Here is a 26,158-nt window from a genome sequence, read left to right on the forward strand (position 1 = left end):
ACCCCAATAAGTGCCATATAGCAATGATCTCACCCTGCAGGTCTCACCGCTGAGCAGCGATGCCATTCATGTGTAAACGCTGACTAGACTTTGAATATATGCATCACATCTTTTCCTTTCAGTAGAAATTTATATTTGTCATCATAAGCTACTACCTGGCATTTGCTTCTTTTTAATACAAGAATGTAGCATAATATTTAATATTTCCCATTCTATGCTGTTCAATCACTTTCCCTATACTACAGTAAAACTCTCCGTGAAGTGTGTCACCTCACTATTTTACAACCCACGGATATGACATGAGAAAGAGAAATTAAGCCTCCTTAAACCATTAGCCTGCCTGCTCATCACTTAGGTAACACAGAATGACTCTGAAGTCATTTCAGTACACTGCACACACACACACACACACACACACACACGGCACACGTGTGCACACCCACTCCTCTGACTGCTTTTCTAGTACATCCTGTCCTGTTCCATCTTGGTCTTTCCTAAATTAAGTGAATGCCCTCACTTCCCCACTGCTCCAGAACTCTCTGAAAGCTTGATTGGCTGATTCACAGGTAGATTTCAGCTGTGTTCTGTTAAGTCTGGCCGCTACTGGGGTCCCGAGCTCAAGCATTTCCAGGGCCCTGTGGTCTCAGTAGATTCCTGCGTCCCACTTTGTCTTATGAACATAAACAGCACCAGAGCAGCAGTTGGTGTTTACACGAGTACTTCAGAAATCTCATAGGAAACTGAGTTACACGATACATTTATTTTGGTGCAAAAATAAATCGAAATTCACACATATGAGATGGCTTTTAAAAGCTTGTGAAAAAAATACATATTATGAAAAAAGCTCTGCACGTATTTCAAAAAAATTTGCATCAAAAGAACCTTTATCTTCTAATTCCATTTTTCCATGAACTTTTTTGAAGTTGGATGAGATCATGGAAAAGCAGTGCTCTGCCTACTGTGAATTCTTTGTGATTTTTCTTACTAAGGTCTGAGATAGTTTGTGGTAATGTCCTATGGAGAGATAAGTAGGATTTAGTAGTTTATTTCTCTCTCCAAAGTCATCAAGGTCTGTTAAACTGGTTATGTTAGCTAGAGTCTCTTGTAGATTGGCTCTGTTTTATTTTTTTTTTAAACAGAAGTAGAAACCCAATTGATTTTTATATTCATTTCATAACTTCACCGCTCATTACCCCCTCTCCACTTTAATTACACAGCAGTGTGAAATAATCAATTCTTGTTATTAGCAAATAGAACTCACAGAACCTCATTATGCCCAGACTCATTGCTGTGGTGTTCAATTAGCCATTTTTGTGGAATAGTTTTGTTTTACAGACGGGTGTCACCAGGTTTAAGTCTCTGTTTTTCACCAAGTGGAGGCAAGAGACTGTGCCCTACGTGGTGTCTGACGTGACAAAGGAGAGGAAATTTCTTCAGCCTATGTTCTTGGCTGTCACACACCCAACCTGCCGGAGGTTACAATGGGAGACAGTCACGGGACCCCTGCCGCCGTCCGTGGCGGGGTGCCCATGGCGACTGTCTCCTCTCCATCTTTCCCTGTTCTCTGGCAATAAAAACCTATTGTGCACCCAGGGATGCTTGCCCAAGATATCCTCATTCTCTCCTGAAGCTGAAAGTGCCTCAGCGATAGTTCTTTCAGGTAAATGAGAAAACGACCTTGAAGAGGTGAAGCTGAAGGCAGCCAGCATCCTACTGGAGTGTTTCGTTTAGTCAGCACCTTTCTAGGCTCTGATGAGCAGAAGTACTCTGAGGCAGGCCCGGGGGGTGGGGGGGAGTGCTGCCCTACTGTTCTCTAGGGGCCCGGGGTGCAGGAAGGCCAGCCAATCCGAGAAAACCTGGGTGAAGCTTATGGCCTGAAACTGTTACTCTCACCTTCCCCTCTAGATTCCCAGGGCCCCTTCCTGTCAGCTGGACAGCTGGCGGTTAACTGGGAGTTAACTCCTGCGATTAGGGAGATCAGGAAGGAGCGGGAAAGGGGTGGGGAAGCAAGCAGTCAGCCAGCCTCCTGATAACTGATTCAGAAATCATGGCGACAGACCCCAAATGCAGTCAGTATAAAGATTTCATTAGATTACTCTTCGCCACATTTCTAGCACATTCATTTAGCTTAGCAAGTATGATGCCACAGAAATTTTAATTTTTAATTTCAAAGGCAATACTTGCTTATATTTTCCTTTACAAATTAAAATCTTATAACTAACACTAAATTTCCTCTGACAATCCATCACAATGTCCCAGAGCTGTCCCCCCTCCCCCAGTAATAACTCTGGGTATAAGATCATATCTTCACCCTATTTATATATCTATATTTAAATAATTTTAAATATGTGTATGTGATTTTTAAGTATTTAATGCACCATTAAATGATGCATAAATATGACTATCACAGTTGATCTCCTGGTGCTCATTTTAATGGATTTATCACCATGGAATTATTTTTCAAAGATTTATTTATTCATTTGAAAAGCAGAGTTACAGAGAGGCAGAGGCAGAGAGAGAGAGAGAGAGAGATCTTCCCTTTGCTGGTTCACTCTGCAAATGGCCACAACAACCAGAGTTGGACCAATCCAAAGCCAGGAGCCAGGAGCTTCCTCTGGGTCTCCCATGTGGATGCAGAAGCCCAAGCACTCTTCTACTGCTTTCCCAGGCCATAGCAGAGAGCTGGATTGGAAGGGGAGCAGCTGGGATTTGAACTGGCACCCTTATGAGATGCTGGCACTGTGTGCAGCAGCTTTACCTGCTACACCACAGCACCGGCCCCACCATGGAATTTTGACCCAGAGTATGGTCCACCGTGTGTTTCTCTAGAGTTGGCTGGCAGCTTTTCCTTCCTTCTCTGGTGCGAGAGTTGAAGAAACTGCATCCCCCACATCACTTTGTGATGATTTTGTCAGTTGTATTCTGGGTTGTGAGGCCAGATTACACACAAGAGAGGTATTTGAGGTGATTGATTAGGAGAAAATTCATCTCCCACTTAAGACTGTGCTGTTAAGGATTGTTAAGGATAAGAACGAGTCAGAATAGTGGCAAGGAGAATGGAAATGCAAGAGAACCATGGGCAGGGAACTTGTGAAGGGCTGGCCGTGGGAGAGAGCTGGCTGAAGACATATGGACACAGTGGCAAGTGATCATGACCACACCAAAGGGGGGGCAAGTGATCTGGGTTTATGTGGGCCCAGGTCAAACGCTGGGTAGAATCTATTTTGGTATTACTCTCCTAGTTTCCAGTTTCCAGGATGGCTCCTACCCACAGGGTTACCTCATTCTCTCTCTCTCTCTCTCTCTCTCTCTCTCTCTTTTTTTTTTTTTTACAGGCAGAGTGGATAGTGAGAGAGAGAGACAGAGGGAAAGGTCTTCCTTTTGCCATTGGTCACCCTCCAATGGCCGCCGCAGCTGGCGCGCTGCGGCCAGCGCACCGCGCTGATCCGATGGCAAGAGCCAGGTACTTATCCTGGTCTCCCATGCAGGTGCAGGGCCCAAGCACTTGGGCCATCCTCCACTGCACTCCCTGGCCACAGCAGAGAGCTGGCCTGGAAGAAGGGCAACCTGGACAGAATCCAGCACCCCGACCGGGACTAGAACCCGGTGTGCCAGCGCTGCTAGGAGGAGGATTAGCCTATTGAATCGTGGCGCCGGCCCTCATTCTCTTTTTAACTCCACCTGAACCATGAAAGCCTGCATTTCTCTTTCTGGTCATTCAGGTTTGGTAAGGATCCGAAAGGCCCTACTTCTGTCTGAACAAACACAATGAGCTCACAAGAAGATCCCCAAATACAGCATGAAAGCCAGCCCTCAGAAATGAAATATTTGCCTCACCTCATTCTAATCCACATGAATTTAATGTGCATTATATATGAAAGGTTTTTCATATAGTTTAAAAAACAGGTAGGCTTCATACTTTTCTCTTTCCAGTTGAGTAGTTTATATTAGTCCCTTTATCACAATTTAATCTGAAAACATTATACTTAAGCTTTTCTTCGGTGTGTTCACTATAATCACTGGTGAAAACAATGCTAGTCTTCATAATTAATCAAATTTTGGTGCTTGCATCAGCATTATGTTGTTTTTCATTTTTCCCATTCACTTATCTTTTTTTTTAAAAAAAAAAGATTTATTTATTTATTTGAAAGTCAGAGTTACACAGAGGAGAGGCAAAGAGAGAGAGAGAGAGAGAGAGAGAGAGAGGTAGGTTTTCCATCTAATGGTTCACTCCCCAATTGGCCACAACTGCCAGAGCTGCGCTGATCCGAAGCCAGGAGCCAGGAGCTTCTTCCAGGCCTCCCATGTGAGTGCAAGTGCCCAAAGACTTGGGCCATCTTCTACTGCCTTCCCAGGCCACAGCAGAGAGCTGAATCAGAAGTGGAGCAGCTGGGTCTTGAACCAGTGCCCATATGGGATGCCGGCACTTCAGGCCAGGGCATTAACCAGCTGTGCCACAGCACTGACCCATCCCATTCACTTATCTTAAAAATCATTACACCAAAGAGTAGTGGAAAGCATCTCTGGGTTGGGGGAAAGCTTTGAATTTGGATGATTATTTTTGGAAACTTCATCCAAGTAATCTCATAAATGAGATAATCAAAGATATAGCATAGGTCTGTTAGCAAGGAAAACACTACTGGGCCTATTGAGGTTTGAATAAATGTATTTCTTTATATTCCAGGGTTATTCCAAGGAATGCAACACAAACTGTATACATTTTACATGACTAGGAGTCATTTAGAAAAGACATGTTCGTTCTTTCCCACGGTTGTGCCCACATGAAAGAGGCCTTCCCCTCCCTTTCCATCTCTCGTGCTCTGCCCTCTTCCTAAAGGCTGCTGGATGCCAGCTGGGAGAAGGCTGGATGACAGTTGGTGGCAGGGAGGAAAAGGACAAGGATTCTCTCTTCGCCGGAACCATTTCACTTCCCAAAGAAAAGATAAAAGCACAGGTCCAGCACTATGGTGTAGTGGGTAAACCTCCTCCTGCCGTGCCGGCATCCCATATGGGTGCCAGTTCATGTCCCGGCTGCCTCACTTCTGATTCAGCTCTCTGCTGTGGCCTGGGAAAGCAATGGAGGATGGCTCAGCGCTTGGACCCCTGCACCCGCATGAGAGACCCAGAAGAAGCTCCTGCCTCCTGGCTTTGCATCAGGTCAGCTTCAGCCATTGCTGCCATATGGGGAGTGAACCAACAGATGGAAGACCTTTCTATCTCTCTCTCTCTGTAACTCTACCTCTCAAATAAATAAAATCTTTTTTTAAAAAAGATGAAAACAACCACAGTAACAATAAAATTTTCTTTAAAAACCTTTCAATTTCCCACAATCCACACCCCTAGGTATAGACAGCTGTTTTGCAAATGCCACTATCAGGGGAAGGTCCAGGTTTTGTGGAGCCTGAAGTCTATTTAATTTGGAGAGTTCTCCTTAAAAAGAATGCAAAACTGTGAGTTGAAAAATAGACATGAAGTTGAATATTTATGTAAATAATGAGAAAAGAAATAGATAATAGCAAATTACAAAATTTTTAAAAAGCTAGCAAAAAAGAAAATCCGGGGGGGTGGGGAAGCCCAATATTTTAATCAATTAACTGCTTGATCAGTACCTCTATAATACTTTTTTCCCTACACTGTTTACCACCTGATGTTTGATCACCACTTTATATAAAACCATTTTGTGATACTATTTTCCATAGAGTTTGGTCAGCTGAACGTTGTTTCTATGTTTGGTCTAGAAACTACTTTGCAACTTGTCATTGTTAGTGTCACATAAATTATTATGATTGCTGTCAGATGGGAAAATTATATTATGTTCCTTCACATCTGAGCTATAAAATGTGGAGAAATTTTCTACCGCCATGTAGGCTCATACATTCAAACCTTCTTACTGTTCCAGAACCCAGCTGGCATCCAGCAGCCTTTAGGTAGAGGGCAGAGCACGAGAGATGGAAAGGGAGGGGAAGGCCTCTTTCATGTGGGCACAACCGTGGGAAAGAACGAACATGTCTTTTCTAAATGACTCCTAGTCATGTAAAATGTATACAGTTTGTGTTGCATTCCTTGGAATAACCCTGGAATACAAAGAAATACATTTATTCAAACCTCAATAGGCCCAGTAGTGTTTTCCTTGCTAACAGACCTTTATCACAGTATAAGCTCCTGGCCTCTGCCTCCACTGCACTGGGTTAGGTGGCGCCGTGCGTGGCAGACGCACTGCTGGAGACTGCCCACACTGAGACACTAGAAACAACCCGAACAACCACAGAAGCAACTAAGACCCATGCAAGTCTATACTCTAAACCCAGACTACATGTTCCCCTTGGTCAGATCCTAAAACTACTCATAGTCACCCACCATTCTGCCCTTCCAACCACTGAGACGGGATAGGAAGTATGATGGAGGGCAGTCCAAGTGGGATGCTCCCATGGTTTGGACTGATTGTTGTTAAGTAAATATCTTGTTTTTGAAAACCATACACCTAGTGACCATTTGCCCATACTACCAAGAGAAAGGGGAAGATTCGTGGAGAGACACCTGGGGACTTAGGCTCACCCCCAGGAATGTTAGAAAACTGAATTGCCTCAGGCCTCAGCAGCCAAGGCTGCTAGTGTCCAGCTCCGTGGTCAACCACACTCTCTCAGAGGCCCACGCAAAGAAGGGACCTGAGGCTTGAGCTTCATCAGCTGCAAGGTACCAGTGCCTGGACATCCTGTGGATCATGGTGAGTGGGGACTGACGGTGCAGAAATCCGTCTTTCTGCACCTACTGTTTGTGCACCTTGAACAAGCTCAGGCAGCCAAAGGTCAGGCAGGGAGGGGAAGAGGGAAGCCTGATGTCGATGCCACTGACACTGGGAGAAACAAGCTTGGCTGCAGCTGGCCGACCAGCCACACCACAGCTGCAGGTCCTCAAGCACCATGGCAAACCAGGTGGGAGCACCAGCAGGGGGCCAGGTGTTGTGAATGGAACAAAGAACACACAGTTTGGAGTTCCAAAGACCTGGGTTAGAATCTTGCATTAATAAGGGCTGCTCAAAAAGTTTGTGAAAAATTGGTACCATGAAAAAACCTATGTATGGGTTTAACATTTTTTTGTATCAGAAAGTAAACTTACCATCTAATTCCACTTTTCAATGATCTTTTTGAAATATCTTCATTTATGCCTTCAGTAGCTGCGTGACTTTGGGCAAGTTAGTTAACCCCTCTGAACCTCCATAATCCCTGTTTATATAAAACTGAGGAGATACCTACCTCTTTGGATTGTTGAGGAGCTAGTGGTGGGAGAGACATATAGATATGCCTTACTCAGAGTATCAAATTTTAGTGGACTTTCTTCCAAGAGGAAAGCAAAGCTCAAAATCAAGAAGGGGACATTCCTGTGGAACCTTATAACCAATTGATTTGCAATAAGACCTTAGTGTGTGGTTAGAGACACAGGAAATGGAAGCTAGGCCCATTGCAAGGATCTGTAGGAACCAGGAAGGAGGCCAGGGTTCCAGCCAAATGTACTGAAGCTCTGACGAGGCTTGCATTCTGATGGGGAACTAAAGTAGTTAGCAGAGAAATTGGGGCAAAACCCTGACAGTGATGTGCCCTGTGCCAGCATGGCAGAGAAGAAGGGAGAGACAGACAGACATGTGAGAAGGTAGCTGACCAGCAGGGATGGAAGTGCACTGAGCAGCCTCAGAGCTCAGCAGCCGAGGCTGCAAATGTGCAGTTGGCATGGTCAGGACAGGTGTGGTGGGCTGCAGGTAGGTGGCCTCAGAGCCTCCCTACCCCACACGCTTTGGAAAGGGTTAATGGCAGCTTCCAGAAAGCCTGGAAATGCCTCCCTTCTTTAGGGTCCGTCAACATCAGAAGCGGACATTTAAAGGGTGGCAATTAAAACATGCACAAAATCCTGAGTCAGACAACAAAAAAGAATCCCTGGGCAGAAGAAAAAATATAGCTTATAAATAGCATAGTTTCCAACTTCCCTGTAGTCTCTCTGTAGAGACATGAGGGTTTCTTTTTTACTTCTGATTCTTTATACTGGCTTCCTTGTTAGCTGTGTCAGCCACCTCTGGAACCTATGCTGCCAGTCCTTGGTTATCAAACTTGAATGCACTTGTCAGAATCTTTATGGGTGAGCCCTGGAAACTTGCATTGCTAATGCATGGCCCATACTTTGGGAGGCTTTGCTCCAGTTTTTACTGGAACTACCCAAATCCTAATCCTCTCCTTCCGGTCATTTCTGGTCGTCTCCAGAACCAGGCGGTAAGGCACTAAGGTGTTAGACACAGTGTGCCAGACCTGGAGCAGGTGCCTGACGTGTTGTCAGAAGCACAAGGATTGCCATGGCACACAGCTACACATAAAAAGGAGGAGGAGGCAGAGAAAGGGTGTCCTGGAGTAGCAGGGTTGGTGTTGAGGAGAAAACACATGCACGTGCAGGTTCCAGGTTGTGTACTTCTAGGCAGAGGAAGGAAGAGCAGACTATCCCAGGCCCACTAGAAAGCCTGGGACTGCCTGCCTATAACAACTCCACAAATGCTTGGCTCCCACATCTGTCATCTCCTCCTACCCTAAAGGACACACTTGCTTCTCTATACTTAGACACAGCACCTCTGACACCAACAGTGAGGACTGTTTCCATACAAAGCAATCTTCCACTTCTCTGTGGATACTCACCTGAGTTATCATCACATCCCACAAGTTAAAGGCCCTGCCCGCAGGCTCCTTCCACTTCTGAGACCATTTACAAGTCCCCGGCCATACCTGTACTTCTGATCAACCTGCGGGAACCAGGGGTTCCCATGATTCCCTCTTGATGTTCGATAATTTTCTAGAAGAGTTCACAGAACTCAGTGTCACTGTACTAATATTTCACAGTTGCTTGTAAAGGATCTAACTCAGGAACAGAAAAGGGGAAGTGATGCCTAGGGCAAGGTATAGGGTGTGGCACAGAGCCCCCTGCCCTCTCGGGTACAGCACCTTCCCAATAGCTCAGTGCATTCACTGGACCAAAAGCTCTCCAAACCCCATTGTTTAGGGACTTTCATGGAGGCCTCGTCACATGGGCATCATTGATTAGTGACTGAGTAGCAAACCTTACTCCCCTTCCTGAGAGGTCTGGAGAGGGGTTTGAAAATGCCAGAGTTTCTAAGTGTGATTTGCTCTGCCTGGTGGCCAGCACCCATTCTGAAGCTAGCCAGGAGGCCGCTGAGAGTAGTCTAATCAAAACTAAAGATGCCCCTGTCCCCCAGGAAGCTCTAAGAGATTTAGAAACTTGGTCGTGAGATCAAACTCAGAGCAAGAGATGACACTAGAGCTACTGATCCTGTACAGTCTGCCTTAGGTGTTCATCTATCGTACTGTGAAGAGGAGCAGGAAAGGATGTGGACCCAAGGGTAGAGAGTACAGGTAGATAGAATTTGTAGAAAGAACAATGCAAGAAAGGAGGCTTTTGTACTTAGGAGCAGGGAGGAGAAGAGAATGACGGGAGAGTGAAAGGTGTCAGAGTGACTTCAGCATGGTCTCTGGCTGAGGATTTCATCCCTTGGGAAGCTGTCACTGTGGATGAAATTCTCAGTTTTTATTGTATGGAACAAGTGTGAGTTCTGAACCTCAGGAGCTCTGCATTCTACACCCTGTCTTAGAATGACTGGATTGGTAAACCAATTGAATTGTCAGTCCCTTCCTTTGCACCCAGACCATCCACCTGAAAGTTGATGATTAGTTTTGTAAGGGGATTCCTCAGAAAATTAAAAATACGTTTACCATATGACTCAACTATCCCACTCCTGGGAATATATCCAAAGGAAATAAAATCAGCATATGAAAGAGTTACCAGCACTCGCATGTTTGTACCATCTCAGTTCACAATAGCTAAGATGTGGTATCAGCCTAGATGTCCATCAACTGATTAGATAAAGAAAATGTGCTTTATGTAAACTCAATGGGACATTATTCAGCTATCAGAAAGTAATGAAATCCTGACATTTACAACAAAATGATTGCAACTGGAGATCATTATGCTAAGTGAAATAAGCCACACCCAAAAAGACAAATGTCACATGTTTTCTCTTATTTGTAGTAGGTAACAAATAGGAAGAGTATAAAAACTGTGTGGATGTCATGTCATTTGGTAGAGTTATAAATATTGCTTCACTGAATCATACCATGTAAATGACAACATACTCTTTTTTGTGTGTGCTGAAAAGAATGTAGTGGGGGGTACTAAAGAGGATTTTTGTGGTACTAGTAATGCATAGTCCTTAATTTGAGTATTAGTCATGAGTGTGATGAGAGAGCCAAAAACTCTTTATCTGTACACTTAGGTGCATTTCTTGGTGTGTATACTATATTTGAATAAGAAGTTTTTTAAAAAGAAAAGAAGGTCTGTGGACACCAGTGAGGCATCTGTCAGAAGCCTACAATGCTTGCCTGCTCTTCCCCAGACTTGGCTAGCGACAATGGCCTTAAACAGCATGGACTTCTCTATTTGACAGCTATACCAGTCTTCATGCTGACAGGTCTGTTTGTCTTGGATCTGGGACATGGTCTTTGAGCGGGAGTGGAGGATAGCAGTCAGTGTAACTCTAATTCAGTGCATCAGCCACACGATGCTGGGTGTTTATGTTGGCCCAGGTCCCGTTGCTAACATTTTGGCAGGCTGGCTCCTGTCACTGAGGAACTGACTGAAATTGTAAAAGGGAGTCAGTGTAGACTGAGCACTTTTCCATTTTTAGTGTAGTCCAGCTGCTGCCCCATGGAGGAGCTGGCCATGGCTGTGTGGCCCCTGCATTCAAGCCTGCCTGTGGAAGTGTGCAAGGCACCCACAGGCTAAGCTGTCAAATCACTATTTGGAATCTTTACTTTGTGACCCTAACAATTCATCTAGCATGGTGATGGCTTTATAAATCTGGTAAAAGACTTAGACTTTTTAAGTAATTTGATTAAGTGTTCTAAATCAAAGTAGAATTCCAAAGTTTGCTAACTTTCTGAAGGGTTCTGAATATATGTATAAGTATTGTGAGTTTCTGAAACATAAACCTATATTTCTCCAGACTTTGGTTCATTTTTGTCATCTAATAAATTAACAAAATTTATCCTCATCATTCTGAGTTCACTATGAAAATGTTCATAATTTACTAATGATTAAGTGGCCTCTGTGGACTTTAGGCATTGAGTGTAATGAGGATCTCTCCATAAACAAGACTTTACCCTCAAAGTAGATTAACCTTACCCTATGACCATCTCAGGCTGGCAAATGGGGCCCAGTTTTCCCTACACATCATTCCCTTAAATGAATACAAGCAGGAAGAACAGTGTAGGGATCTGGACTCTGCTGTTGACAAGGAAAGAGGGAGTTATTTATCCCCATTCAGAGTCACTGTGAGTCTTAAATATGTTAGCATTTAGCCCTAATGTGAAATGCTTAAGATAGTGGCTAGGCAAAGTAAGTAGGCAAGAAATATTAGCAACACTATCACTATCACTATCACTATTGTCATGAGAGCCAGTTTAAGCCACGTGAGACACATGGCTGGATGTGGAAGACTCTGCCTCCCCTGTTGACTGCCATCCATGTGACAAATGAAGTGTGATGTGATGGTGAGATCTGAGGGACTTGAGGTAGAGCTCCTTCAGTAGACGGTGGGCACTAGAGCCAAGTGCAATGGGATGTGGACCTTGTGGGATTTGAAGAAGCAGAGCAGGCAGTTTAGAGTTTTAATATGAAGGGGAAGAAAGAAAAATGGACTGACAACTTAGGGAAAGATAAAATCGAAGGAATAATTAGGCTAGGGAGACTTTTGCAGATCTAGCTTGAGTTTCCCCAGACCACAGCAGCCTGAAATGAAATGGCTCTCACATTTGGCTCCCACTCCTGCCTCTCATTCTGGGTCCCCAGCCCCCTGCCAGTATCCACCTTCATTAATTTTAAGAGTCCACAGAGACCATTCACATTCGCACACGACCAGGGGCTCCCTGCCCCACCTCCCCTACACCCCCATCATGACAACAATTTTCCTCCTCTCCATTAAAGTATGGACCTGGCAGAAGCTCCATGCAAGAAGAGTTCTCTGATTTTTAAAGCCTTGGAGTAACAGTCTGGACAATCTCTTAAAAAGCCATACTATGAGGGGGAGAAAGATGGCAACCGATGGACCCTACATCAGTCATCTCCTCATGGACAGCAACACACATTCAAGCAGCTATTCACACACTAGTCTACTTTAACAAGAGCTCTGGAAGCCAAGCAGGAGGCCATAGTGCGTTGCTTTGTATAATAAGTAAAGACACGTGGAAGAAGTCAAGACAGGAAGAATGTCATCCAACCCCCACCTCCCAGCAGCACAGCATGGATGGAGGCACCTCCTGGAGGCACCTCCTGCTTGGGAGAGGAGGAGGGAATTAAGTCCAGGCCTTAGTACCATTCCCACCATGGTGATAGGTAGTGCCAGGCAGAGAGCCCTATGGCCCCTGCCCCCAAACCAGTACTGTGGACTAAGCCTCTGGAACTGCATCAGTCAGTTGGCCAAGGGACTGCCTCCAGCAACCCCCACCCCCAACTGTGGGCAGCACAGTACATAGGAAAACTCCTCTGGCAATGAATGGAGCAGGAGAGACAACACAGGCCTAGACATTGCACATGAGCATTATAAGTAAGGGAACTAAGCACACAGTATGCACATGCCCATCTCTACATCTGTACACATGCTCACATGCTCTCAGTCCAGCCTGGGGGTGGGGGTGGGGGTGCTGCTGGAATACCACAGTGCTGCAATGCCCATAAGAAAGAGCTTAGCTCATGTTATACCCATCCTCCCAGGCTGTTAATGCATAGAACCATTTTGAGATCCCACCCACCCAGCTGTTTCACAAACACAGCCCAGTGAGTCAGCCAGGAATTCCTGCCCAATCCCCCATGGCCCTAGGAAGAAGGTGGCTGACCCCCTTAAGTGGCTTGGCCTGCAGAGGCCCCCAGAAAATACTTGGGCAACTGAGTATCCCCGATCATCAGCTTCATCTCTAGGAAGTGACTAGACAACCAGCCACAGCCTTGAGGAGCTTGACCCACAGGGACCAGTGAAGCAATGAGCGGCTCTGTGCATCTCTACCCATGAACCCAGGAAGCAGCTCTGCAGGCATCCCTGAGTGCCTTGAACCACCAGAGCCCCCAGGAAGATGTTGGGTGGCCTCGCTCATCCTCCTGCAGCCCCTCAAGTGCAATTAAGCAGCCTGTTCTCAGAAGCTTGGCCCATTGGCACCCTGAGAAGCAGATGTTTCACATTGCCCTAGGAAGTGGCTAAGCAGATCTCCCTGAACATGTCAGCTACTGAAGGCCCTGTGACATTCCCTTTGCAGCCCACAGACACCGACAGGAACCTCACTACACTACTAGACACACTGTGCCATATCCCTCTGAGTCCATAGGGATGGCCTCACACTCATATCACCCAAAGAAACTGCCAAAAGCCCCACATTCACAGCTGGGGCACACTGCACAGCACTGCCGGGGTACCTGCCCCACTGTTGTTGTAATCCTACAACACCTGCAGCCTGGCCTCTGAGAAACCTGCAGACATCACCAATGTTGATTGTAGCAGAAGAAGCTTCAGAGACACTATACTACAGTTCCCACCTGGAACCAAAGCCAACACAGCATCCAAACAATGTCCTAAGTCATATTATCTCCATAAACTCTCTTATTATGAAAGCCAGTCTACAAAATTAGTAGAATTGACTGATCCACTAGATGTATAAATATCAACATGAGGCACAAGAAAAATGAAAAAATAAGGTAACATGACACCTCCAAAGGAGCTCATAACAGAACTGTTGCTCAAGAAGCAACAGACCACAGGGAAATGGAAATTAGCAAACTGCCAGACAGTTCAAAAGAATGATTTCAAGGAAGCTTATTGAGATACAAGAAAATGCAGATCAAAAATTGAATGACATTAGGAAGACAATTCATGATATGTATGAGAAAATCTGCAAAAAGAGACCATTAAAAAGAGGCAATCAGAAATCTTATAGCTAAAGAACATAATATGTGAAATTAAAGACACAGTTGAGAGCCTCAACAGCAGCCCTGAGCAACCAGAAGAAAGAATTTCCAAGCTTGAATACAGTCTTATGAAATATACAAAGATTTTAGAAAAAATTTAAAAGATTAAAGAAAGGTTTCAACACTTACAGGACATCATTAAGCAAATATTCATGCTATATGTATTCCAGAAGGACAAACGAAAGGGAAAAAGACATAGAAAAATCTATTAAGTGAAAGCTATCCACATTCTTAGGTAAGATGTGAACATCCATGTCCAGGAGGCCCAAAAGGCCCCTGATAGATCTGACCAAAATTAAATAAATAAATAGTCTTCTAGAATACCCATAACCAGCTCTACACCTGTATTCCAGCTCAAAGAAGCTACAGAAGACAGATTTTTCACCCATGTTACCCCAGTAAAAATGTGGGTTATTTCTCTTGAGGGGGGGAATGTTAGGTAGGAAAGTAAACCTTAGCCTGTGTCAGAGAGGGGCTGAAAACCAAGAAAAATGGGAAGTTTGTCTGGTTGAATGTGGGAAGAAACGTAAAAGCACAGCTTGGAAGCAGTCCAGCGTTTACACATGGGAAGTCTTGCCCATGTCCTGTAACCTTGTAGGTGAGCTCCAGCCTTACCCCGAGGATGCCTCAGGGGAGTCTTCCCAGTGCTACACCAGGAGGTGCTGTTTAGCCCAGTAATGCTGTGCTGATGAAGCCCTAGGAGGAATTCCATGAATTCTACACCTGAAAAGCCCTCCACCCAGCAATATCTGAGAGTAAGAGGGAAGGGGAAAGGGACTGGTGGGCCCATATCTGTAAAAACTCCAGTAGGAATGCAGACTGGTATCTGTTTTGCTGAGATGTCCACCTTGCCTGCCAAATATATTCTGTTCATTAAACATCACTGGCATGTTTACTGCCAAAAAAAAAGAAGAAGAAAATTATCTTCCCCAAGGGATATTATGGTGAAACTACACACACACACACACACACAACAACAACAACCACAACAAGACGGAAAATTTTAAAATCAGAAGCATCAACTCACACATAGGGGAATCCCCATTAGATTAATGGCAGACTTCCCAGCTGAAATTGTACAGACCAGGAAAGCATGGGATGAAATATAGCAAGTTTTGAAACAAAACAATTGCCTTCCAGAAACACTGTACCCAGCAAAGGTATCCCACAGAAATGATGGAGAATCCAAGACTTTCCATAACAAACAAAAACAAGGAATTCATCACCATTGGCCTGATCCTTTAATAAAAGCTCAAAGGAGTCCTACATTAGAAGCAAAAGGATGATAACTACCATCAGGAAAACACAGGAAGGTGCAAATCTCTACAGTAGAGCAGATATACAAAACAGAAGAAAAATCCAATTCAACTTTATTTTTACCTTGTTCTGGGTTTTGTTGCTATATGTTTAGATAAGGGCTTTTTCACCTTTATTAATTAGAACTATAGTTCTGTAAAATTTTTCGTATACTCCTTAGGTTTTGATATCAAGGTTATGTTGCTCTCTTACAATGACTTGGAAAGCATTTGATCCTTCCCTATTTTCTGAAAAAATATATTACTGTGCAATGATTTCTAGTTTATTTAGTGGAATTTACCAGAGAAACTTATTTAGCCCAATAGTTCCATTTGAGATAAATTTTCAAAACTTCGTTTAGTCTCTTAAATACATAGGTGACTCTTCAATTCTTTTTTCTATGCATGCCAGTTTTCTAAATTTGTGTGTTTGAAGAAATACAAGAAAATCCTGTTGACAAGATTATTGACATAAAATTATTTAAAATCCTTTAAAATTGTTTCAGATGAGCTAGCCTGTGATGCAGCAATTCCACAACTGCGTGCATATGCAAAGGAAATGAGATCAGTCTGTTGAAGAGACATTTGCAGTCCTGGGGTTTTTGCAGCACAATTCACAATAGGAAGGACAACAGAATCAACTTGTGTCCATCAACAGATGAATAAAGAAAATGTGCTATATGTTCATAATGGAATACTATTCACCTGTTTATTTAAAAAAAAATAAGTTGAAATCCTGGGGCCAACGTTGTGGCACAGTGGGTTAAGCTGCTGCCTGCGACATGCACACTGGCATCCCATGTGGGTACTTGTTAGAGTCCCAGCTGCTCCACTTCCCATCCAGCTCCCTGCTAATGCACCTGGGAAAGCAGTGGAAGATGACCCTCAAGTTCTTGGGTCCCTGCACCCACATGGAAAACCCAGATGAAGCTCCTGGCTCCTGGCTTTGCCCTGGCCTGTCCCTGGTTGTTGTAGCCATTTGGGGAGTGAACCAGAGGATAGAAGATATCTGTTTCTCTCTGAGTCTGTGTGTGTGTCTCTCCCTCTCTCTCTGTAACTCTGCCTTTCAAATAAATAGAATTAATCTCTTTTTTTAAAAAAAAAGAAAGTTAAGGGGCCGGTGTCATGGCTCACTTGATTAATCCTCTGCCTGTGGTGCCAGCATCCCATATGGGCACCAGGTTCTAGTCCTGGCTGCTCCTCTTCCAGTCCAGCTCTCTGCTGTGGCCCGGGAGGGCAGTGGAGGATGGCCCAAGTGCTTGGGCCCTGCACCCGCATGGGAGACCAGGAGGAAGCACCTGGCTCCTGGCTTCGGATCAGCCCAGCATTGGCTGTGGCAGCCATTTGGGGAGTGAACCAACGGAAGGAAGACCTTTCTCTCTGTCTCTCTCTCTCACTGTCTATAACTACACCTGTCAAATAAATTAAAAAAATAAATTTAAAGAAAGTTAAAATCCTTCCATGTGCAGCAATGTGGATGAGCATAGAGGACCTTGTTAGATGAATAAGCCAATCACAGGAAGACAAATACCATGTGATCCCACTCCTGCATACTTTAAAACAGCTGATGTCACGGAAGCCGAGACTAGGATGGTGGTTAGCAGGGAGAAAGAAGCTGGGAGGGGCGTGGAGAGAGTTTGGTCAGTGGGGACAATGCTAGGGTTACAGAAGAGGAACAAGTTCTGGGGTTCTATTGCACAATAAGGTGACTGTAGTTAACGCTAACCCCCTGTGTATTCAAAACAGCTAGGGCAAGATTTTTATGTTCTCGCTACAAATAGCTGATAAATGTTTGAAGTGATAGATATGCTGATGACTCCATTTTAATCATCACACAGTGTATTCATGTATTGAGCATCACATTATAGCCTGTGAATATGTGTCTATAATTTTGTGCCAGTCATGAGTAGATAAAATATTTTTGCCAAAAAATAAACCCCATACTGTGCAGTAATTGACTACAAGTCTAGGAAATCCCCCCATTCAGCTGTTTGTTTTGTTCAGTCCATTGTTTGGAGGGTTTGATAAGAGAACTGCCCCCACCTCCTTTTACTTGCATAAAACCATTAACTGCTCCTTACACCATCCTGTAAGGAAGGCACAGAGGTGTCCGCTGGGAAAAGGGGTCTAAAGCACACATAAGGGTGGCAGTCACCTTGACCGTGTCCAGGAAGCTTACATCGCAGGTTAAGGTAGGGCTGGAAGAGCAGGGTGCTGGTGAGTGATTAGCCCCCCAGCGAGCCTGCCCCTGCTTCCCTGTCTGGACCAAGTGCTGTCTCTCCCACTGCACATGGGGGCTACTGCATCTCTTGCTGCTGCAAGTTGCCAAACTGTGGAGTCTGCCCCATTCTGGCTTCCTGAGTCCAGTGTGAGTGCTCCATGGTCGTCCCTCCGCTAGTGCAGGAAAAGAACCAGGACTCTGGAAACTGTTTTAACGACAGTCGTTTGTCCATTTGGTGGCTCTTTGGGGAATGCAGTTATCTCATCTGCCAAAAATGTCAGTGACTCGTGTGAGTTCTCGGCTGACCACCACCATGGGGTGTGGAAGTTGCGAATGCAGATTTTTTTCCACCTTTATTTCCTTTCCCTAAATAAACTTGGCAGTTCTGAGGCCTCTGATGCCCTTGTCTCCACTTCCCCTGTGAAACTCCCCTGATGCAAAAAGTATGTTTGGAAGCTGATTAAAGAAGATCCTGGCAACTGTGCTGCCTGTTTAGAAAGTTTCTGTGGAATCGCCATGCTCATATCCTTTTTCTTATCTTTGTTTTTTCTGCAAAGTCATAAGAAGCATTTCTTGGAGATTTTTAACTATTTGCCATTGGAAATAAATCACCATTTATTCATCTTGTTTATTTTTTCAACTGTAAAAAGAATCAAGGATTGAGAGCAAGAAAGTGTCACATTGTTTTCTTTTTTTAAAAAAAATTATTTTACTTAAGAGTCAGAGTTACACAGAGAGAGGTGAGGCAGAGAGAGAGAGAGAGAGGTCTTCCATCCGATGGTTCACTCCCTAGTTGGCAGCAACCGCTGGAACTGCACCAATCCGAAGCCAGGAGCCAGGAGCTTCTTCTGGGTCTCCCACGTGGGTGCAGGGACCCAAGGACTTGGGCCATCTTCCACTGCTATCCCAGGCCATAGCAGAGATCTGGATTAGAAGAGGAGCAGTTGAGACTAGAACCGGTGCCCATATGGGATGCTGGCGCTTCAGGCCAGGGCATTAACCCGCTGCGCCACAGCGCTGGCCCCACAATTGTTTTCTTTCCATGAATAAAAATATCCTACTCTTGGGGCTGCATTGTGGTGTAGCAGATTAAGCTGCCACTTGTGATGCTAGCATTTCATATGGGCACTAGTTCATGTCCTGGCTGCTCCACTTCTAAACCAGCTCCCTGCTACTGGCCTGGGAAAAAAAACAGAAGATGACCCAAGTGCTTGGGTCCCTGCCACACACATAGGAGACCCGGATAAAGCTCTTGGCTCCTGGTTTCAGCCGTGGCTGTTGCAGCCACTTGGGGTAGTAAACCAGTGGATAGAAGATCTCTCTCTCTCTCTCTCTCTCTCTCTCTCTCTTCCTCCCTCCCTCTCTACCCCATTCTCTGCAAATCTGACTTTCAAATAAATAAATCTTTTAAAAAAATAAACCTTTAAAAATCTTACTTTTACATCTGGACATTAGATTTTCTTTCTAATTATTTCAAATTCTAGATTTGTTTGTTTTCAAATTTAACATATGCTTTTGCTCAATTGACATAATTCTCCATATATCAGCCACAAAAATACTATTTGAAGTGTCTCTGTCTTCTCTAATATTGCAAAAATGTCTATGAATATTTTTAAGTTATTTTAGTTTGTGATTAACATGCGGTATTTTTGTATACTTTATGTGGTGGAGGACATTATTTTGTTACATTTACACAGCATAAACCAATTTTCCTTCTCTTTTCCTTTTTTTTTGGGGGGGGAGCCCACCGACTGCCCTCTTCCAGTTCTTTATGTAGCATATAATACATTATCATGAACTACAGTGAGTCCATAGCTTTATTCTTTTTATGTAGGGTTATTTGGGCTCTTCCAAGTCTTTGACACTTCTATATGAATATTAGGATTCTTTTTTCTATTTCTGTGAAGAATGGCATCAGTATTTTGATGGGGATTGCATTGAATCTGTAAGTTGCTAAGGATAATATGGACATTCTAAGAATATTAATTCTTCCAGTCCATGAGCATGGAGGTCATTCCATTTTGTGTTGTTATCCCCAATTTCTTTCATCAGAGTTTAGTCATTTTCATCATAGAGGTCTTTCATATATATTGTCCTCTAGTTTTTTAAATGTATGTACTTACTGCTATAATATTCCCTCTTGGTACTGCTTTTTTACTTTTTTTTTTAACTTGTTGAATTGATCTCTTGATGGTTATCTAGTTTCCTTCTTTGTCTCTTTTTAAAGTTGTTGTCTGAAAGTCTGTTTTGTCTTATACTATTATAGCTGCTCCTGCTTGCTTTGGGTCTCTATCTGTTTCTTTCTTTCTTTTTTTTTTTACTTTATACCTTTCTTTTTTTTTAATTTTTATTTAATGCATATAAATTTCCAAAGTACAGAATATTGATTACAATGGCTTCCCCCCCATAACGTCCCTCCAACCCACAACCCTCCCCTTTCCTGCTCCCTCTCCCCTTCCATTCACATCAAGATTCATTTTCGATTCTCTTTATATACAGAAGATCAGTTTAGTATATATTAAGTAAAGATTTCAACAGTTTGCTCCCACACAGAAACACAAAGTGAAAAATACTGTTTGAGTACTAGTTATAGCATTAAATCTCAATGTACAGCACACTAAGGACAAAGATCCTACATGAGAAGTAAGTGCACAGTGACTCCTGTTGTTGACTTAACAAATTGACACTCTTGTTTATGGCATCAGTAATCACCCGAGGCTCTTGTCATGAGTTGCCAAGGCTATGGAAGCCTTTTGAGTTCACTGACTCTGATCATATTTAGACAAGGCCATGGTCAAAGTGGAAGTTCTCTCCTCCCTTCAGAGAAAGGTACCTCCTTCTTTGATGACCCATTCTTTCCACTGGGATCTCACCCGTGGAGATCTTTCATTTAGGTTTTTTTTTTTTGTTTTTTTTTTGTTTTTTGTTTTTTTTTTTGCCCTCAGAGTGTCTTGGCTTTCCGTGCCTGAAATACTCTCATGGGCATTTCAGCCGGATCCGCATGCCTTAAGGGCTGATTATGAGGCCAGAGTGCTGTTAGGACATTTGCCATTCTATGGGTCTGCTGTGTATCTCACTTCCCATGTTGGACCATTCTCTCCCTTTTTTATTCTATCAGCTAGTATTTGCAGACACTATTCTTGTTTATGTGATCCCTTTGGTTCTTAGTCCTATCATTACAATCAATTGTGAACAGAAATTGATCACTGGGACTAGTGAGATGGCATTGGTACATGCCACCTCGATGGGATTGAATTCGAATCCCCTGGTATGTTTCTAACTCTACTGTTTGAGGTAAGTCAGCTTGAGCATGTCCCGAATTGCACATCTCTTCCCTCTCTTAGTCCCACTCTTATATTTAACAGTGATCACTTTTCAGTTAAGTTTCAGCACTTAAGAAGAATTGTGTATTGATTACAGTATTCAACCAAAAGTATTAAGTAGAACAAACAAAAAAAATACCCCTTTCACTTTCAGTTTAAGTGTGTTTACTAGTGTAGTATATTTCTTATGGGCAGCATATCACTGTGTCTGGCTTTTTAATGCATTCCATCTTTCTTCTAATTGCCTTCTATTTATGTTGCATGCCATTTGATCTGTTTCAGTGGATTTTATACTTCTGCATGTTTTCATTGTGGTCCTTCTGCACACAGGACTCCCCATAAGCATCTTCTGTGAGGCTGGTCTGACAGGGATGAATTCTCTCAGCTTTCTCTTGCCTTGAAAGGTACTTGTTCTCCTTTATGGAGAAAATATAACTTTTCCAGGTAAAGTGTTCTTGATTGGTATTATTTTCTTTCAGAACTTGGAATATTTTATTTCATTCCCTCCTGGCCTGTACAGTTTCTGCTGTAAAACTCATTAGTCTAATGGGAGTTCCCTTAAAAGTGACCTGACACTTTCCTCTTGCAAATTTTATAATTCCCTCTTTGTATTGTATTTTTAAGAGTTTGACTGTAATGTGTCATGATGAGTTTTCCTGGTCATGTATAGCTGGGGTCCTTTGGGCCTCCCATGTTTAAATGTCCATGTCTTTCTCCAGATTGGAGAAGTTTTCACCTATTAATTCATTGAATAGCTTTTCTAAGCTCCTCTTTTCCCTCTGGAATCCCCATAATTCAAATATTTATTCATTTAATAGTGTCCAATAGTCTCAGGGGATATTCTCATTCTTTCTTTCTTTCTTCCCTTCTGTGGGGGGAGGGGTCTGATGGAGACATCTCAATGACATGTCTTCAAGTTCAGGTACTGTTTCTTCTGCTTGATCTAGTCTATTGTTGAGCCTTTCAACTATATTTTTACTTGACTTATTGAATTTTTCGTTTCCAAGATTTCTGTTTGGTTCTTTTTTAAGATCTCTGTCAGTGCCCTGAATTCCTCATTCACATCATCCATTATTTTCCTGATTTCATCCAGCTGACCGTCTGTTCTCTGGTGTCCATGTATCTTTTTGGGCATCCCGTGATCATTCTTTGGAGCTCTTTAAGAGGCATTTCATCCATCTCCTTTTCTTTGGAATCTATTACAGAAGCATTATTGTGTGCCCTTGAGAATATCATATTGCTTTGCTTCTTCATACTTCCTGTGTCCCTACATTGGTATTTGCACATCTGACAGATTAGTTGCTCTATCATTTTAACAAATAGCTTTTGGAGAAAAAGGCTTTTTCTTGAAGATGTGTCATCAAGTGTTATATTGGTAGAGAGCAATTTGACATTTTTTCCAGTTGGGTGCTATAGTATAGTCTCCCTCTGTCTTCCTCCACCAGGATCACAAGGACATCAGCCCTCATCCACTGAGGCCAAGGTGGTGGGACACCAGCCAGGAGTTCTGGAGGGGTTGCTTGTGTATCCACAGTGGCAGCTGCATGGGTGAGACTGCAGTAACACTGCTCCGATGTGCAGTGGGCGCCTGCAGTGCCAGCCCCAGGTTTCTATGCAATTTCTTGGTACCTACCAACCTTTTCTTCCACAAAGCAGATAATTGCTGTCTCCATATTATGATGCCTGGAGTTGGAGGATGAATGGAGTGGATGAATGGATAGATGGCTACCTACACTGCAGTGCTAAGTCACATGCAGAGACCCTACACAGTGCTGGCTAAATCCACCTTCCTATTCTACCCACTAGCAGCTGGAATCTTGTTCCATTATCTGCTTGAGATTAGGAGAGTGCAAGTGAAGGTGGCCTCTTGACCAAAATCCCTGGGGCCAGAGTCTCTGGACTCCTGTCCAACTCTAGGTTTCACTGCAGCAGGCCTGGTGCTGGGTCTTCAGTCTGAGGTCTGGTGCTTCTTCCCTCTCCTCCTCCAGGTGGGATACATCACTCTCCACGCTGTTGATGCAGCTGTGATGTGACAACACTTTTCTTCTTACCTTCCCCAATGAGTCTTTCCTTACTATTATACAAAACCAGGCACCGTGGCCACTCGCCTGGCTTCCTGGGCTCTCATGAGGGTGATCGGATATGTAAGCAGCTGTTCAAATTGGTGTCTGCTCTGTCAAAAAAAATGACCTAAATGAAAGATCTCCGTGAGTGAGATCCCAGTGGAAAGAACAGGCCATCAAAGAAGGAGGTACCTTTCTCTGAAGGGAGGAGAGAACTTCCACTTTGACTATGACTTTGTCTAAATAAGATCAGAGTTGGCGAACTCAAAAGGCTTCCATGGCCTTGGCAACTCATGACAAGAGCCTCGGGTGATTACTGATGCCATAAACAAGAGTGTCAATTTGTTAAGTCAACAACAGGAGTCACTGTGCACTTACTCCTCATGTAGGATCTCTGTCCTTAATGTGCTGTACATTGTGATTTAATGCTATAACTAGTACTCAAACAGTGTTTTTCACTTTGTGTTTCTATGTGGGTGCAAACTGTTGAAATCTTTACTTAATATATACTAAACTGATCTTCTGTATATAAAGAGAATTGAAGATGAATCTTGATGTGAATGGGAGGGGAGAGGGAGCGGGAAAGGGGAGGGTTGTGGGTGGGAGGGAAGTTATGGGGGGGAGGAGCCACTGTAATCCATAAGCTGTACTTTGGAAATTTATATTCATTAAATAAAAGTAAAAAAAAAATAAAAGTAAAAAATTTCCAAGAAAAAAAAAATTGGTGTCTGGGGGATGATCAGGTCTTACTCAGCCACCATCTGGCTCCACCTCCCACACCTGCAATTTGCCTGTGAATAATTAACCTTTAAAACACAATATTTCCCTATCTGGCATTGAGTCTTAGCTTCTGCCGATTTGCCTCTTATTTGACTTTTTATTTTAGAAGCTTCCTAAGGAAGCTGTGTCTCCTTCTTTATATGTGAGCATCCTAGTGACTAAAACGAAGCAGTGTTCCTGGAACTTTGCTAATTGAAGAAGTAAACAACTTTATTCTCAAAAGATATTATTAAATTATCTTCAGTGCATGAGAACACACTAAGGACTGCCCAGAGTCACTTGCTATCTATCAAGTCAATGATAAACATTAGACCAAAAAACAAAGTGGCAAGGGTGAGAGAGTGCATATTTCCTTACTTACAATCCCTCAAGGATTAAAGAGGAAGTGGGTTTCTTATTGATATTTTCCAAGACTATCAAGAACTTTTTTTAAAAGTCCATTGATTTGTTTACTCTCATGTGCTTGAAAGATAGAATGAGACAGACAGAGGGAGACTAAGACAGAGTGAGATCTTCCATCTGCTGTTTTACCCTCCTAAAATGCCCACAACAACCAGTGCTAGAACAGGCTGAAGCTGGGAGTCCAGAAGGCTATTCGGATCTCCCATGGGAGTGTCAAGGGCTCAGGAATGTCAGTAACCACCGTCTGCCTGCCAGGATGCATTAACAGGAAGCTGGTTTGGAAGCAGCATAACCAGGACTCAAACCAGACGCTCTGCTCGAGAATGCTGGTGTCCCAAGTGGCAGCTTAAACTGCTGCACAACAACACCCCCCCAAGAATGTTCTTAATGTTCTTGGAATTGAAAAACACTCCTCATGTAGAAAGTTGTGCAACAACAAGTACGGTGCCAGGAGTGGGAAAATTTTGGATGAAAGATGCCAAGACTTTACCAAGCTGTGTGTAGAAGGAGACCAAAAGAAGACTCTGCAAGCCAGGAGGAGCTCCCAAGTTGAGCTCCAGGTCACTGAGAGCCAGAGACACATTTTAGGAAAGACCAAGGAAATACGTCAAAGCAGTTATTAGGAGGGATTGCTAAATGTTTAAATTGTATGTGATGGGGCCGATGCTGTGGCGTAGTGGGTAAAGCCATCTGCATCCCATATGGGCACCAGTTTGAATCCTCGCTGCTCCATTTCCAATCCAGCTCTCTTCTGTGGCCTAAGAAAGCACTAGAAGATGGCCCAAGTCCTTGGGCCCCTGCACCCATGTGGGAGACCCAGAAGAGACCCCTGGTTCCTGGCTTTGGATCGGCGTGACTCCGGCCATTGCAGCCATCTGGGGAGTGAACCAGCAGATGGAAGACCTCTACTGTCTCTCTACCTCTGCCTCTGCAACTCTGCCTTTCAAATAAATCAATTAATCTTAAATATATATGTATCAACCAAATATTAAATATATATATTTAAGATATCAACCTTAGCCAACCTAATTCTTGATTATCTATGAGAAGGTGGTACTGAAGATCTCTGGCACAAATAAACCAAAGTTACACATAACAGCATGCCAAAAGCAACAGTTCTTAACACCTCTCCCCATCCAATGTTTTCTAGAATTACTAAAAGAAGAGTCAGATTGGTTTGAATGCTTGTTTCCTGATGCTGTGGAACATCATCTAATGAGTACCAAAGGGAAATAGAAAAGAAAAGAATCTAATACATGCCTTACAAGTAACAGGCTGTCAGAGAAGTCTGTGGAATGAAGGAGAGGAATGACAGGAGGAACTTCTAGTCTTGGCTCGGTCATTAATTATACAACCTTGGACAGGTCCCTTAACCACTTTGTGTTAAATCATCCCACTGACCAATAAAACCTCAGTGTCCTCATCTGTAAAATGAACGGATTGAACTACTGGACTTCTAAAATTCTTGAATATGCGTGATTTATCTTTCATAAATAGTCTCTGAATCATTTAGGATTGACTGTTGGAACTAAGAATTCCGCACCCAACAGCAGTGTATTCCTTAGGATTTATAGGAGGAGGAAGGGCACAAGGCTTTCATCACCATTTTCACTATCACTAAAGATGCTGTGAGTGCCTGGTAAATAGAAGCCCCTGAGCTAAGTGCTGGGCATTTAGAAGCTGCAGTCCCACCCCAACCAAGCGTATTTTCAGTCATGAAGCAATTGGCTTCATGGAGGAAATAAGACCTAAGTTAATGGTTTAGATGTCAAGGAGAAAAGGAAATCACAACACTAAATATGACAGGTTCTATGCTTTGGGCTATAATTTTTCCCATAAAAATCAAGAGCCTGCAGAAAGAATCAGGCTCAAAGTCTAGGATCTAAATCAGGTCCAGGTGTGATTCCTTGGGTATTTTTGAGTTGAGTACCATTCTTCTCCAGCTGAGAGCAGTAGAAGTAAGTTACCTTCACACACACACACACACACACACACACACAGCACATGGATGTGCTG

General features: G+C 43.4%; 1 protein-coding gene across 9 annotated transcripts in view; it reads left to right on the forward strand.

Moving 5' to 3' along the window:
- The window catches only part of KIF6 (kinesin family member 6), a 437,691-nt gene that overhangs the window by 241,681 nt on the left and 169,852 nt on the right, over positions 1 to 26,158 (forward strand). The gene's annotated exons all lie outside the window — the stretch shown is intronic.

Source organism: Oryctolagus cuniculus, chromosome 5 (assembly GCF_964237555.1).
Source record: "Oryctolagus cuniculus chromosome 5, mOryCun1.1, whole genome shotgun sequence".
In the NCBI taxonomy this organism is placed as follows: Eukaryota; Metazoa; Chordata; class Mammalia; order Lagomorpha; family Leporidae; genus Oryctolagus; species Oryctolagus cuniculus.